Raw genomic sequence first — 17,441 nt, 5'->3', positions numbered from 1 at the left:
TGAGAACCTTTGAACCCTTTTTTCTGCAGAGGAAAATGTTTAGTTATGTTGTGTCAACATTTCTCCCTTGTAGCATTACATTCCTAGCTCTATATGCCACAGGGATGTTACTTCTACAAATGTCCAACACAACTGATGAGTGCATACCTGGAGTTTCTATAGTTTCGTTGATGTTTGCTCAATTGCTTTGGCATTCTGATCACAGTTCCTGAGAATTCCTCTGTCTTCATAGAACAGACAATTTACTATGAATGTAGATCTTCTGTCTGGTACAACATGTTCTTTGTCAAATGTGTGGTGGAGCCCCACTACAATGATAGGTTTTCCAGATCCATGGCGAGCTACATTGAAACAGGGAAAAATAATTCAATGAATTTCATTCCTATATTCAGACATGGACTCTCTAACCAAAAAACTCATCTCTAACCAAAGGAACATGCAAGGACATAGTGTGTCATTATCCATCCAGCCACCGTCATCATACAATCTGGAACAGGCTCATTCTCAATCTTTTATCAACCCTCTCTTCCAGGAGTTCCTGCTGATAAGTGCCTCCCACCTATGTTTCCAGGAGTAAGATTATAGGCCTTGCCAGTAATTAAAGAGAAAGGGAGACTTTGTTCTTTCTTGAGTTCTTTCATGAGCATTGTTACAGGATACACTTTGAAGATGGAAGATAAAACCATTTGGTGTTGGGGGGCAGGAGTGTGTAGTGCAAGTAGTGTCATAAAATGAAATGATTGTAAGAAATAAATCTGAATTATGCTATGTTTGGTTTTGTAATAAATTCCTTTTTGAGCACACATGCAACATTAGATGCGAGTTCCTTTTCTTTTGTGAATTCAGTGATTCAGCCAGCTTTCTTTCTGTTATACAATTAGCACTTATTGATATTCAGCTAGATATCTTTCTGTTATGCAATGAGCAGTTAAGGACATACAGTGATTTCTAAAACGTCCAGTTTCAAGTAAAGCTTCAACGACAGTTAACAAGAGCCTGAGCCTACCAGCCAGCAGAGCAAGGTAAAAGGATATAGAATTATAACAACCGTTTAGACTAATCTTTCAGTGATTATTGAGACAAAACAGGTTTTGATTCTCTAAAAAAATATTTTGAATATTTTAAAAACCTATATGTTTGGGTCCGTGGTGAGTCTTGTGTCTTATTTAGAATACACTTTCGGAGTTCAAGTTGCTTTCTCAGCTTGTCCCTCTGTTTTGCTGACTTGTCAACTTTGTCTTTCTTTTTTTTTTAAAGATTTATTCTGGGCTTTTTAATGCCTTTATTTGGACAGGACAGTGAAGTGTTATGACAGGAAGCGAGGCGGAGAAGAGGTGGGGAGAGGACCGGTGTAACAGGCCAAATTAACCCCCGCCCAGATTAAACCTGGGTATACTTTGGCACAGGCCAGAGTATACCCTGGGGATAAACTGTCCTAAGCCAAACTATACCCGGGGGTGTAAAATAGCCTAGGCCATACTATACCCCTCCAGGCCAGAGTATACCCCAGGGGATAAACTGTTCTAGGCCAAACTATCCCCGGGGGTGTAAAATAGCCTAGGCCAGACTATACCCCTCCAGGCAGGGCCGGTCCTTCCTATAGGCGACAAAGGCGGTTGCCTAGAGCGCCACCTAGAGGAGGGCGCCAAAAACTGCGCCTAGCAAAAAAAATCTATAGCATGTTCTGACAACACCCCTGCCTGTTTAGATTTTTGCCAAATTTTCCCCTTATGTTAAATATATTTTTTTATTTCAAAATATTGGTTGGAGAAATTGAAAGAGTTGAAAGAGTTTTTTGCTCCCCTTCTATTTCTCAAACCAATACAGTGATGGGTATGGGTCGAGTGTGGGTCGAACGGACAATACAAAATTGAATTAATTATTTTTTCGAAACTTGCATGCACCTAGTGCAGTACATTCTTAATATCATTGGTTGAATGTTGCCCGGTTCTGTATCCCTCCTCCACTCCCTGGGATGCCCAGACATGCAAGAGACGTCCTAACAAACGTTAGATGATGGCTGAAGTTCAAGCACTCTGGACTCTGGTACTAGAAGAAAAAGAATAGATTTATTTGAATGTGTAACACTACTGAGAAGTGTTGCAGTAATCTTTGTGGATGTTTTGATGTTATTATCAGTGTTTAGCTCCGAACATTTATATTGTAGCGAGGACTTGCTAGTCTTAGAAGTTGAAGTTTCAGGACGTAGTAATCTTTAATCTTTGTGGAAGTCTAATATTTGTTCTGTTTTTCTGGTTGAAGTAATAAGAGTCTATGTTTTAGAGTTTTAAGATTTAAGTCAGTTAGCTTTCTCACTTAACTTACCTGACAAAGCTGAACCCCCCCAAAAATGTTGAAAGATTAAGTAATCTGCTCCTCAAAACCGATGTCTTAAGGACTCTGTGGCGGGGTATCTAGATCTTGACTCTGTGGCGGGGTATCTAGATGTCTAAAGGACTCTGTGGCGGGGTATCTAGATGTCTAAAGGACTCTGTGGCGGGGTATCTAGATCTTGACTCTGTGGCGGGGTATCTAGATCTCGCTGACCTTCCTGCGTTCTCTTGACTCTCTCTGTGCTTGTTGGTCCTCCAATTTTATGTTGCCCACAATAATTCCTGATTTTTTTTTTATTAAAAAAAAAGTCTGACGGTGTTGACAAAAACTCAGGACACAATCTCAATCGATAAAAGAATACATTAGAATACGTTTTAAATTGAAACTTTTTTGTAGTCTTTTTTTTATTTTAAATTACTTTTAAGCTTTTGTGATATCATGACACCTGCTTCAGGACAAGGGGTTTCGGGCACAAAATGAAATCATATATTGATGGAGATAATTTCCCAGCACTGTTAATGACTTAAGAATATATGAATCAAGTGCCTTGTATTAATATATTCCTTGTATGAATCATGTGCTTATGTCAACAGGAAGATGGCTTTTCTGTGTTTCTGCGAGTGTGTAACTTAGAACAGGGGCGGACTGGCCATCGGGGATACCGGGGGAATCCCCGGTGGGCCGACGAGGTTGGGATGGTCCAAAATACCGGCTAATGTCCATCACTAACCGGCCCTCCAATTCACACCGTCGGCACCTTCAACTGTTTTCCATACTACTCAGAACACGTATAATTTCCTCTAATCAATCAATCAATTCAATTTTATATAGCGCTTCTCTATATACCCGAAGTCGCTTTACAGAGTCCAGAAGTCATACATACACAGTCATACCGGTGGTGGTAAGCTACCTCAGTAGCCACAGCTGCCCTGCCAATCAGCGCCAACGGCCCCTCCGACCACCACCAACATTCATTCATATTCACACAATGCAATGCATGTCTTTATGATGGTGGGGGAAACCGGAGTACCCGGAGTAAACCCACGCAGGAACGGGGAGAACATGCAAACTCCACACAGAAAGGACCTGGAACAACCTGGAAGGACCGGGATGCGAACCCAGGGCCTTCTTGCTGTGAGGCGACAGTGCTAAGCACTGAGCCACCGTGCTGCCCACACAAAATACAAAATAAGTTAACCAGCTAGCTTGTTATGCTAAAATCACCGTGTTACACACAACACTAACATTATAAACAATGTTAGTTATCTAGATTAGATAGTGAGGTCATAATAACACATGAGTATACTGATATTGTTTTTTATTATCATGTGACTATAATGCACCCGGGCCAGCAGAGTTAGTTTAGGTTCTGTTACTTAACGTATTGTTTTGTTATGCACCTTCAACACCCCTACACACACACAATCACACACCCAGCATGCAACACTACTGATACCACTGATGTTCACACCCCATCGTATGTTCTATTCTGTTCATTTCTACATACTAATTCTACCCTCTGATTCCAGTTTCTTTATTGTGTGCAGGGATGGATTAACGAACGGGCCTACCGGGCCCAGGCCCAGGGGCCCATGAGCTCAGGGGGCCCCTAGGACAGAGCCTCTGTGTGAAGTCGCTGTTATGTATCTCTTATTTGTGGTTGAAAAAGGTGTATTTTTTTCATTTGCTAATGGTTTTAATTGAGTGTACCTGTGCTGTGTTAGAAAATGCTAGCTTATTGCGACAGTGATCAAGCATGACTTATATGGGATTACCAGAGATACCTTATAGTATTTATCCCCTCAAAATGGCAAACCTGTCTCTGTCATGGTTTTCATCATTTTTAGGGGGAAATCGTCAGTAGCAATCTATAACAAAATGATATGCTTATCGTACATACACTATAGAAACTATAAAAAAACGATTCAATTAAATGAATAATTTCTTATTTTCTTTGTTATTTTTGTCATATACAGATATGCAATGATGATTGCTGGGTAATTTGTATCTTGTTGTCCAATGTCAAGTCTCTATTTGATCATGTGATGAGACAATACGATATAGCTAGTTTAGGCGCAGAATCTGAAAGTCAAGACCTACAAGCAGGCACAGTAGGCTACACCTGCCGAACGACGCCTTTCAAACATAAAAGTGGTGATGCATGATTTGATTTTTCAATGGACAGGATAGCCAGCCCATTCAGCCTCTCCTGCCCCATGCTGCCCCTCAGGTAGGTCTTAATCAGTTTCAATTTGGAAAAGAATCACTCGGCTGTTGCTCTGTCACATGTAATGTCAGAAACAATAGCAGGGCAGTGCACACCTCACCGAAGGTGGATGTTACGGAGTAAACTTTGACCTGTTTACTTTCCCAATACAATAGCCAAAGTATCTAATTCGACCGTAAAATCCAACACATTGGTTGTGTTTGTGTGTGCGTGTGTGTTTTGCGGGCGCACACATTTTTTTTCGCGGGGGGGGGGCCTTCAACATGTCCAGGCCCAGGGGCCTGTGGTTTCTTAATCCGTCCATGATTGTGTGGATATTCATTCCTGAATGTTCTGTAGTTATACGTATAACCATCTGATACTAGCCCAGAGTTAAGCCTATTCATCTAGCAAACTATACCGAAAATGCTCAGTAGTAGCGTAGATTAGTTGTTCTCGACACCTGCCCCTCTTCCCTTCTCAAATCGAAAGTGGAAGTGTCTTACCGTTTCGCTTGTGACATGAGCTTGTTCACTTTTACATGCTTCCTAGTTAATTTAAAGGAAACGTGTGAATTTTCATCAACTGTAACATGACTGTTTTCATTACTGGATGTTCTCAGTCCCATGAAGTTTTATTTTCTGAAGGTATTATATACCCATTCTGTGCAATATGCAAAATGAGACTTCCTGGTACAATGTACAATGACACTGTAATGTGATAGAAACTCTCAGGCAAGACAGGTGTGAGACTGCAGCTTTATTCACAGCACTGGGGAAAGCTACAAGCAACACAAGGTTCAAGTAACAAATCCAAAGTCCTGTGGGCCTAAGCCCCCTTTTATTACAAGCTCAACACGTATCACACATGCAATCACATTGTTTCAATGAAACACATGTTGATAACAGACATATGACCGAACTTGTTTTGGCTGTTTTCTATCAAGGCTAGTGGAAATAGATGATCAAGGACACTTCCATGATAATGAGACCTCCCTACAGCATTAAAAAGGACACTTTCATGGTAATGATATATATATAGATGGAGAAATACTTCCAGAAGAAACCACATGGGGGATGAATGGATGATCATAAAAGCAAGTCTAGTTCCTTCCTCATAATCACATCTCAAAACACTGTAAATCTCATTATTTCATTTGAGCAATTTGCAAAGTTTTAATATTTATATCACAGGAATTGGTACTTAAGTTTCACACAGATTTATCTATTTCCTTTGGTATGCTTGCTTCTTGGTTCATTAATTTTGCACATAAAAAAAAAATATTTTTGATTACAATATTTGGCCAACTATTTTATGGAAATTTACAAATATATTTTCAATTACTGTGCACATTTAGGCAATTTATCTGATGGTTGTCATATTTGATAGTTTTCCACATTTTCGTCGGCATGCTCCATGCATCCAATTTCATACTCAGTGATATGTTCTTGAATTAATGTTTGTTCATCTTTGCGATCGTTGTTGTGTTTATGTGAAAGAAATGCAGTCTTACAGGGCAAAATAGCGTTTGAAAGTTGCAATTCCGTTTTCGTGGGGGAAAAAAATACAATTATTTGGGGGGTGCCAGGAGTGAAGCTCGCCTAGAGCGCCAAATGTGCTAGGGCCGCCCCTGCGTGCGAACGAGAGTCTCCTGATAATCTGATCACATTTACCTTAAAACTCCTCCTTTAATTCAATTTTGCGTCAAGTTAACGGTTTTTATAACATATATTTTTCATTTGTCATCTTTTTTTTTCTTTTGCTACCGGAACATGCCGTCTACTCAGAAGAACAAAGACTCAGAAACTAAAAGGTCTACGCTAAGTAGCAAGGTAGCTAGCATGGCGACTGCTGCTAGCACTGATGACCTTGCCATGATGTTGGCTAAAGAAATGGTAAAGCAACGCGAATATTTCAAAGAGGACATGGCCGAATTGATTGAATCGTGTCTGGCGCCTATGCAGGCATCTATAGCGACTTTTCATGAAACTATGGACACACTGGGAAAATGAGTAACTTCGGTGGAGATAACCACAGGCGACAACTTTGAAGCCCTGGCTAAAGCTGAGAAAGCCATCACTGACCTACAAGCTATGAATGCTACGTTGGTTAAACGCATGGAGGATATGGAGAACCGATCAAGGAGGGCGAATCTCTTGTGCCAGAGGCTAGCGATACCAAAGACATGGTGACACACGTCTCCACACTTCTGAAGGACGTCATGGGGAGCCAATTTAATACATTGCCTGAACTGGACCGTGCGCATAGGATTCTGATACCGAAGCCTAAAAATGGCCAGCCACCTAGACCCATCATTGTCGGCTTCCACAGGTATCAAGACCGCGAGCGAGCTCTGCGTTGGGCAAGGCAAAACAACATAATGTACCAGGGAAATACACTGAGATTTTACCCTGACCTTAGTGCTGGGCTCTCCAAGAAACGCGCTGCCTTCAAGAACGTCAAAGGGGCTCTCTATCAGAAGGGAATCCAATTCAGGCTTCTCTACCCTGCGCGCCTACGAGTGACCTATGGAGAGGAAACTTTGATGTTCGAGACGCCAGCCGATGCCGAAGCCTTCTACTCCCAACGAGTGCAGGGGAGCTAGGACCAGCACAACATCAGTGTTAATTTCGTTGACGAAAACTATGACGAAAAATATTCGTTAACGACCTTTTTCCCGTGACTAAGACGAGACTAAGACGTGACGAAAACGGATCTTTATAAATAAAAACTATGACTAAATCTATTTTAACTTTCGTTGACGAGACGAGACGAGACGAAAATGTTGGTGGTTGACTAAGTCACAATTGTTTTTTTTTTCTAAACTTGTATGCACATCATTGGTTGAATGTTGCCCTGTATCTATCCCTCCTCCACTCCCTGAGATGGCCAGACATGCAAGTGACACCCTATGGCTTAACGTTATGATGGCTGAAGTTCAAGCACTCGGTACTGGAAGACAAATAAGAATAGATATCTGGACAGTCTTAAATTATAACTTGACAGAAAATAAAACACAATGCACCGCAATAACTGGAGAGAAACCGTGTGGCTTCAAAATACATGGGAAGAACACCTGAAAGCGCACAAGACAACCCTGCCATTTATGCCAAGGTAAAATTAGCTAATGTTAACTAGTTATTCGAATATATTAGCCAACGTTAAGTTAACTTCAAAGGGGCAGTCGAGTGTATAGGTTGTGTCAGCTTGGATAACTAGCTAGTCATTTTCGATTGAAACCTCCCGTTTGGCTTGGCAAATGAGTTCCAAAACTTTTAGCTAGCTAACGTTGGCTAACTATGAGGTAGCATAGCTAAGTTATACTAGCTATCGATAACTAGCTAGTAAACACATTGCAGAATGGACTATAGGACAGGCAACGCATGACATTAATCAAGAAAAAATAAATGAATATGTGATTGGTTTACATATCCTTGTCTATTTATGCAATTGTTATTAGCACTACTTTCAACTCTCAAACTATCCGTCTAGCTAAATACTGTATGTTGGTTATCAGATTGCACAGCAATTCATATGGAGGATATGTGGTTGATTTAACTAAGGCCAGGTAGGCATAGTAGTTGTATTGTGTTATCAGATCATTTGAATCTTCAAAATCTAGACTTGATATTCTCTTATATTTTAATGATAATACTGTTAATTAAGTATTGCCTTAAAATTATTATTTACATTGAATTAATTGGAATTCAGCTGTAGGCATAGGAGACCTGTATCTTAGAGACTAATTGCATCCACAGTTTACGTACTGCAAGCTTGACTATTATGCAGTTGTAGACACAACACAAGGGGTCCCCGGGCCTGAGAAGGGATGGAAAGGAGTTTAATGTGACTATAAGATGGACTTAATTTTTAGTTTAATCTGACTAAAACTAGACTAAAATGTAATGAGACTTCGTCGACTAAAACTAGACTAAAATGTTCTGAGTTTTCGTCGACGAAAACTAGACTAAAACTAAGCAGGATAAAAATGACTAAAAGTGACTAAAACTAATATGCATTTTCGTCTAAAGACTAAGACTAAATCTAAAATAACTGCCAAAATTAACACTGCTATAACAGAATAGGAACAGATAGGGAATGAAACAGGAAATGTGAGATTCCGGAAATGATGTCGTTAGGAAATGATTTCGTTAGCGGACCAATCACAGCCAAGGGGGTATCCGTCGCTATCCGTTCGTATCCGAAAAAGTTACAAAAATCGAGAGGTGCATGTCGGTGTCCGTCCAGCTCTCCGAAGGGCTCGGATGGGCGTTCCACCACGGGGAAGGGTGTTGCCAAGGCGTGGCTATGTGTCCGGACGGACACCGACGCAGATCTATAATTCGGGCTTAACACCGAGGCGCCGTCTCCATGGTAACCCAATGACAGATGGATTTTAATTTTAAAAGTGACATGAGATAATTAGGCAGTTTTCCCACTAAGGCTTTATAAACAAATAAAAGGCAGTGTTTTTCCCTCCTGTCTGCTAGAGGGGACCAACCAACATTCTTGTATAAGTTACAGTGGTGGGTCCTGAAAGCGTCTCCTGTAACAAAGCGAATAGCACTATGGTAAACAGAGTCCAGGAGTTTTAAGGTAGAGGGTGCAGCATACATGTAAACAATGTCACCATAGTCAAGAACTGACAAAATTGTTGATTGCACTATTTCCATTCGGTTTTCAAAAGTAAAACAAGATCTTATTCTATAAAGAGCACCCGTAGGTACATTAAGGTAGCATCTGTAGGTACATTAAGTTAGCTGATTAACTCATACAGCAATAGCTTTTTGTCCACTATTGGCAGCACACAACAGTAATATGTCCCCTCTTGCTACATAACTAGAGTAGCAAGTTACAGGTGGAAAGCTATGGAAGAAAGTTGCATCCAGGAGCCTTCATAAGCAAACATGATGTGGCTCTGTCATGGACAGAAAGTTCCGGCTAGCCAGAAGTTCCGGATGACGCAACAGAGACGTTCTGATCAGCTGTTTTGCTTTTGCACGTGAATGATATAGAATCTTCATGTCACACCGAACATTACTAGGGAATTACGGCGATACATACGATTAGCTAAATAACTTAATATCACTGATTCTGTTGATTTAAAGCTCACTTTGGACATCTGGAACTTAATTTGGATCGCGGACTTCCCCGTTAAAGACTAGTTTGACTGTGAACACAAAGCTATCGCAGTTGTTCTTAAACTTTATGTCGGGGCACCGCACAACAAAATATAGACTGACAGGACATTATAGGGCGACAATTCAGTTTCACTTTGAATGACGAGACATTTGTTTTTATTTTAAACTCTGATGTAGAAAATGCCTACTGTAATAGATTCGGTTTAGACACGGTTTTTCAGTTATCACGATCTTTCACACCAGCGAACACGGACGCAGACACTTACCTATTGTGCAGATGGGAAACTCCTCCCGTCTTTACAGAAATGCTAACAAAGGTCTAATCTACTTCTCTAAACGTGTTTGGAAAACTCGTTGCAACTATTTCACACCACCCAATGTTTTATTGTTTATGCAATTGCGAAAGACAGAACATACAGGAACATAATATTTTATACAGGATGCAATTTTTTGCATGTGCAGAAATTAAGTTACACGATAGTAAATATCACAATACATTTACCCAATGTCATTTGGCCATTTCAATGGAACGTTTTTCCATCATTAAATCCCATGATAAAGAAAGAGTTCCTGGCTGCACTCTTCAGATGTCACTTTGACTTGTTTTATGGTGTGTGCACCACCATTACTTGACATCATAATTTAACTAAAATATGTTCTACCAATTGAAAACTCTTAAGCATACATAGGTAAGCAACACTTAACCAGCACTTGATAGTAATAACTATTTAATAATGTATTTCCCCAAACAAGTGATCAGTAGTTGTAATGTGTGGAATGTGCTGTGTGCATGTGGAATATGTCATGAAAAGGGACTCGGGTCACAGGAGCAGCTCCTTGGCGCCGGTGTAGTCGATCAGCTGTTAAGTGACAGTCCCGCCAACGAACACACCTGAAACCTAGGGGAGCAGACACAGAGAAAGGCAGTGAGTAACAGAGAAGGCCTGATGACTATCACAAAAACAGTAGATGTGCACTCAGCTACATGGATGTGGCATGTTGTTTTTAAGGCCTGTTTTAGTAGAAAGCCCTCTCACCAACGTCAAGGTACAGGCCATAGAGAGGGGTTTTTTTTTAATGAAAAACAGAAAATCTAATAATGCATTACTCAACATTTTAGCAACACCACCCTAATTCCTCCTATATGTAGTGAAGTGCTGTCTGGAAGGCCAGGTGTGTGGGTTAGTGTTAATGATGTTATGATTAACACGTAAAACTATTTAAACAATTTAAATGAGGCCATAACTAATAATTAAACCTATTCTAATGATTCATACTAGAGGTACTGTACCATGCAAGGATGTAAAGATACATTCCAGTTTAGGCAGCATGATACTGGATGTCACGACGTTCGAATATGGAAAGCTAATGACTGTTACACCTCATAGTGCATTAACTTTTGATATTCAAACATTTTGAATTCCATTATCACACTTATTCAACCAAGCAGTGGTATAAGAAATCACTACATCACCATAATTCACAAAATATCCATCATAGCCTTACCTCCGCAGTCAACACGGCTGCCTTCCTCTTGATGGGAATAGCCTCTACCCACTTGGTGAAATAGTCAGTCGCTGTGAGGCAATAGGTGTTTTTCCCCTTTCTTGACGCCTTCATGGGTCCGATGAGATCAACACCTGCAAGTAATTGTTTCAGAGAAAGAGACACAAAGTCAAAGGTTTTTAAATAACAGTGAATGTTACACAGAGATGTTTAGTCTACCAAAAACACACACACTGTGGCTACAGTCTTTCAGTTTTGGGAAACAGACTAAACTGTTGCCTCTATGTTTTACCTATATGTAACCATTCACAGGCACACACACACACAGAGCAACAAGGAAACACTTGTAGCTCGTTCTATCACTTCAGCTAGTCTGGTTTATTACAAACGAGAATTTATACATGATACAGGTGCCACTTAGTGGTCACCATCAACGAAGCAACATTCATCTTCGTAAATAACTCTAACCTTCTCTTCTTCCGTCATCACCACTCTCCTCAGACAGGACTCATCGCCTTGGTGGTACAACCCATCACCTGTGAATGAAAACAAATTGTTTCCCAACGTGTCCGTAAATCGACATCAAGGTCCTACTGTCTGTCAAAACTACTTCATAACATAATTTCTTTAAGAAGTCAAGCTTGCTGGCCGTTGTCGTCGACCAAATAGTCCGGTAGCACTAGTGCCATTTCAAACACTTTGCTAGCACTGAGCTAGGGCTCTATCAGTTAGCTGAACTCTACTCTTGACACTCTGAGGTAAATGTAGCTAGGTGCTACTGATAACTAGCGGTGGGGAATCGCTACATGCCTTCTCAACTTGTAAAACACAGCAATTAAATATAACCGCGGATGTTTTGATATACTTTGTGATGTTTTCTTATTAGCCGAGCAGTTCAAATGCATATTAAAAGTAATTGAAGTAGTGCCAAACAATGTTCAAAGACAGCTAGCTTTAACCATCTCTGCTCTGGATCTTCCCGAAGTAATAACAATTAACCTTTCTGTTCATAACAACCTTTAAGAACCACGTCGGTATTTCATGTAAAAATGTAAGCTAACAATCAAGTACTAAAGACAAACGATCACTTATGACACACAAGCAGCTAATTGCTGGCCTACCTTGGACACAGTAGGTTTTTGCAGCTTTTCTAATAGCTCTTTTGGCAGACTCTTCCGTCCCTGGCTTGTACTTGCTACCTACAAGATAAAATAAAATATTATCAAACGATACCATTTTCACAAAGTAGGCAAATAGGATAATGAAGATTAGAATTTAATAAAGAAATGTAATTGAAATTGTCGCTGTCTCCGTCTCTGTCCGCTTGTGTGTTCCTGAGGTAAATGACAGCTTCTCGCGACTCCTATCAACCGCGAGCTCATAGCAACCATCATAGCAACGACGCCAAGATTCTTTGATAAACAGCTGATCGGAATGTCTGTTGCGTCATCCGGAACTTCTCGCTAGCCGGAACTTTCTGTCCATGACAGCTCCACATTAAATTATCCCACTTTTTCATTATCCACGTGTCTCAAATGTTGTATGATGTAACATAGCTTAACAGGACACATGATATGTCCAGTAACAACATAAAGAAGGGGTAACATAAGTCAAAACCAACAATATTTATTGACTGATCTTGAAAGTATTGGCTTACAAAAGCAAAATAAGTCATCACATGAAAAATTATTCAGTGTTAGTGCAAGAAGCAAACTGTGAAACACCAGAGCTACCAACTCTCACGGTTTCGCCGTGTGACCAGGAGCGGACTGGCCATCGGGGATACCGGGGGAATCCCCGGTGGGCCGACGGGGTTGGGATTGTCCAAAATACCAGCCCACTGTTTTCTCCAATCCGCCCACCCTTTGAAATTGCCGGTCGAATTTACAGATTGCCTAGTACACAGAACACGTATAGTTTGCTTTAAGAAATGTACTGAAGTAATAGCACTGACTGAGTTTTATACTCCTCCTCGCGATCTGTATTCACACTCATGGTGCCTATTTTTCGAAAAAATTCTGAAGTGTCTTCTGAAATGTGTTCTTACGGACTACGGAAGTTTAACGTAAGCAAAGATCTCCACCTTATTAATGAACGCCTGAAAATGGGTTCTTACACAGCCAAAGTGTTCTAAGCTGTGCGGATTGAGGATGAGGATTCTTAAATTTGGATTTGCATACATACACGCCCCGCCAGGGCACGCAACAGTCAATCACTCTAGCCTACATTTTATTTCATTTATTTTAATTATTTGTGGCCTTTCCTGTTATTGTATATGTAAAGCACATTGACTTCCATAAATAAATAAAAAATAAAAAAGTTGCCTTGCCTACTCAACACTTGCGTCACTCGCTAGCAGACAAAGTTGTTTTTGAGAGTGAGAGCATGTCATCGGCACCAAAACGCAAAGGTGGCAGGGAGAAAAAAAAAAGATGTCTGGAGGAAGGTGCATCAAAATATGCAAAAATCTTATTTGGGAAACCACCGACTGTTGACAGTGATAAGAAGGTAAGTTGTTGACTTGGTCAATGTTAGCTTGCTTTTCACAGATGAGGTAACGTTCGTTCCCTACAAGCTAGCCTAGCTAACGTTAGGTAGGTATATGTCCAAAATTGAGACCGTTATGATCTGGTAAAATAAGCAAGCTGGCGCTGTTGTCATCATCGAGATTATTTATTTAACATGTTAGCCGTAGTTACTTGCTTACAATCGATGAGCAAGCTATCCATGGTGGTAGTTGTAAAGAGGGAAATCTTATCATTTCTAATAACTTAAGTTAACCAGGTAGCTTGTTATGCTATCACCTTGTTACACACAACACTTACATTATAAACAATGTTAATATGTTATCTAGATTGATGATTCTGCTGCTAGAAGCAGCAGCCAGGGGCCCCAGAGCCAAGATAAGACCCAGGGTACAATGTACACCTAAGTTACACTTTAATATACAAAAATAGTGTATTTCAATTCAGCACATGTATTTAAAGTATATTTATCTAATACACTTTGAGTGTACTAACCAATAGTGGAAAGTTAAGTACAAAAAAGTATACTTAGTACACTTAAATGTAATGTACTTAACCTTTCACCTGGGGCACTAATACTAAATACTACCATAGTATTATTACATAATAATCCCTATAATCCCTATTTACTACTCATGTAGGCTGAAGATGACAGTGACTTTGACAGATTCTTTAAGGCTTTGTAGTTATACCGTACGTACAGTATAACCATCTGATACTAGTGTAACAGGTGGAACTAACCATAGGAAAAAGTTACATTAAATGTATTATTTAATTAGTTTAGAACAATAATTTCACCCTGAAACACTTCCCACCCTGCTCATGACAATACTCTGACAGACACACCTGTCCTACTCACCGGTGAGTTCGTCTAACTGAAAAGGGCACAATAACCAGAACACAAAATACCAATGCCCCGTGCCAACATACACTGAATCCACTGTGTGTTAATAACCCTAGCAACATACGGTATGTACACAAATGCAATATACTCCAAGTCAAGTTTAACACTGGGTTGCACCAACATGGATTAAATTAATCCTGGTTTAGAGTTAATCTAGGTTTAGTAAATCCAGGTTTAAACTGGTTTATAATTAATCAGAGTTGTGTTGCACATCTTAATTTTAACCCTGGATTAGTTAAACTAGTTTAAACCTGGGTTAAAACAGGATTAGTTTATGTTCAATGTCCGCCATGATGGATTCCGACGAAATGTAAACAAATTCACAATGTATGTTTAACAAATACGGAACTAAATAGCCCTAAATAAATGCATCCGCTCTTTTTCCTAAACTAGCTGCTTGTTGAATAAATGCCGTTACTGATACCGTTAGTTACCGTTTAGCCTACAGCGGCTATAGCTAATAAACACAGTTACTTTAGCCAGCTAGCTAGCTATTATGCCACGTCAAAAAGGGTCAAACTTTTCAACATTTGAAAAGATGTTGCTGACCAAGTTGATGGAGGAGTTTGGGGTTACAATTGAGGATATGAGGACTGACAGCAGTACACTAGAGAAGAAGGAGAGGAACTGGGTCCAGTTAGCTGAGCGCTTCAATGGCTCTATCCGTATCAAAGAGACGAGGGACAGGGCACAACTGAAAGCCTACTGGAGAAACCTCAAGGCTAAAGCCAAAAAAGATGCGGCGGTCAATTTCAAACTGGCAGAGGACCACCACCAATGACTACGGATCCTCTGTCAAAGAAGATAATAGATATGATCCTGCAGCAGATTTCCCCCTCCCCAACCCCTACGACGATGACGGCGTATTAAATGACAGTACAGCCACAGAAGCTGCAAGTAAGTTACTACGAACTAGATGACGTCGCTAGCTTATAATCGTTGTGTTGATTATGTACTGCTGTGACTGTGAACAGGTAAATAGGGTGTAAATATTATGAATAGCAGGTTACAATAATTGCTGTCACCCCAAGTAAGTTATCACTCTGTCCAACGCCGTTAGTTGCAGCAATAACGTGACAAAAATGACGAAAGTAGGCTATAATTTGTTGTCAATAAAACAGAGATAAACCTCCTCCAGGGGTGGTTTAAAAATAAATGCTAATCCAGGTTTAGACTAGGTTTAAAATGACTGGTGCAACAGATTTGTAAACTAAGGTTAAACTAGGTTTAAAGTTTGGTGCAACTGGATTAAAAGACAAACCTGGTTTAAACCTAGTTTAAGAGTTAATCCATGTTGGTGCAACCCAGCCTTACTCCTAATTAAATGCAAAGACATACAATTACATCATTCAAACCCATAACAGAAGATCGTTTTGCACAATAAACATATTTCACAATCAAAGTCCAATGTTTTCCACATTCAGTATGATGTTCACTGCAGTTCACTGTTTTGCACGTTCAGTTCAAAATGGTCGTGCCACGGTCCTCAAAGTGTATTGAACTGTTCCCAAATCGGACATTACCGTCCCGGACACTTTGCTGCTCGTTGACAATGTGGAGTCACATGTGGCAGGGTAATACTCACGAACCACACCATCTGTCAGTGGCGTGGGAGAGGGAGGGAGAGAGGGCAAGTGAGCTGCGGGCACATCAAGGGCTGTAGTGGCGAAACGGCTAGCTGTCCAAGTTCCCTGGCCTGGTGAAGCCTTCGACGTTGGCGACGAGCTTGTTTCTAAATGTTTAACACTTCACTAACTAGCGAGGACATTCCGCCTCACACTACAACGTGCTATACTTTTTGACAGCGACACCGGGTGATCTTCAGTGCTGGTGGTGTAGACTCCTTCTTCACTTCAACCGTAATTATTCCGTAACACGGACACTAACAAACTTAATAAACTTAGCGCTAAACTTACAATTAACTGACTTATCTTTCTGTTATTCACTCACAATAACGTGGGAGCTCTACGAGCGCCGCCATCTTCTCTCTCGTCATTCTCCGTCTGCCGCTTGTCCCGCCCCCTCCTCTCTCTCCATTAGCCAGTGCACCACCTTTCCAGGCACTGATTGGCTGAACCTACGGCCAAGTTCTGTGGTGCTATATGTTGTGGAACTTATGATTGACGTCCCAACGTAATCGCAGGGGCGGCATACAGAAATATGTCCACACTCTGAGTGTACCCCTACACTAGCCCAGAGTTAAGCATATTCATCTAGCAAACTATACCTACCTTGGAGTGTTACAATAGCCAGTATCATTTTATTCCATGTGTCCATCCAGGCAAATTGGTGGATCCAATCCAAAATAATGTTAAGTGTATGAGTATTTTTCCAAGTAGGCCACTGACTGGTCGATACGTGCGATGCATTGAGTGGGCAGCGCGCCGTGTACTGACTGGACAGCGCGTCGTGTATTGACTGGGCAACGCGCTGTGTACTGACTGGGCCCATGGACGGATTAAGAAACCACGGGCCCCTGGGCCTGGACATGTTGAAGGCCCCCCCCCCCTCCGCGAAAAAAAATGTGTGCGCCCGCAAAACACGCACACGCACACACAAACACAACCAATGTGTTGGATTTTACGGTCGAATTAGATACTTTGGCTATTGTATTGGGAAAGTAAACAGGTCAAAGTTTACTCCGTAACATCCACCTTCGGTGAGGTGTGCACTGCCCTGCTATTGTTTCTGACATTACATGTGACAGAGCAACAGCCGAGTGATTCTTTTCCAAATTGAAACTGATTAAGACCTACCTGAGGGGCAGCATGGGGCAGGAGAGGCTGAATGGGCTGGCTATCCTGTCCATTGAAAAATCAAATCAT

General features: G+C 40.8%; 1 long non-coding RNA gene across 4 annotated transcripts; it reads right to left on the bottom strand.

Annotated features, from left to right (window-relative positions):
• Positions 1-259: 259 nt before the first annotated feature.
• On the bottom strand, positions 260-16,808 carry LOC116222464. Of its 4 annotated transcripts, none has more exons than XR_006152630.1 (4): positions 12,309-12,498; positions 11,656-11,723; positions 9,948-11,321; positions 260-341 (listed from the first exon to the last, which is right to left on the bottom strand). It is a non-coding gene; the product is annotated as an uncharacterized LOC116222464 (long non-coding RNA). The 4 variants fall into 4 exon arrangements; XR_006152632.1 differs by lacking the exon at positions 260-341 and adding an exon at positions 16,202-16,808 and having other exon boundaries at positions 10,045-11,321; positions 12,309-12,386; XR_006152629.1 differs by lacking the exon at positions 260-341 and having other exon boundaries at positions 10,045-10,580; positions 10,667-11,321.
• Positions 16,809-17,441: the final 633 nt, after the last annotated feature.

The sequence above is a fragment of the Clupea harengus genome, chromosome 1 (assembly GCF_900700415.2).
Source record: "Clupea harengus chromosome 1, Ch_v2.0.2, whole genome shotgun sequence".
Taxonomy (NCBI): domain Eukaryota; kingdom Metazoa; phylum Chordata; class Actinopteri; order Clupeiformes; family Clupeidae; genus Clupea; species Clupea harengus.
This window is presented reverse-complemented; position numbering and strand designations above follow the sequence as displayed.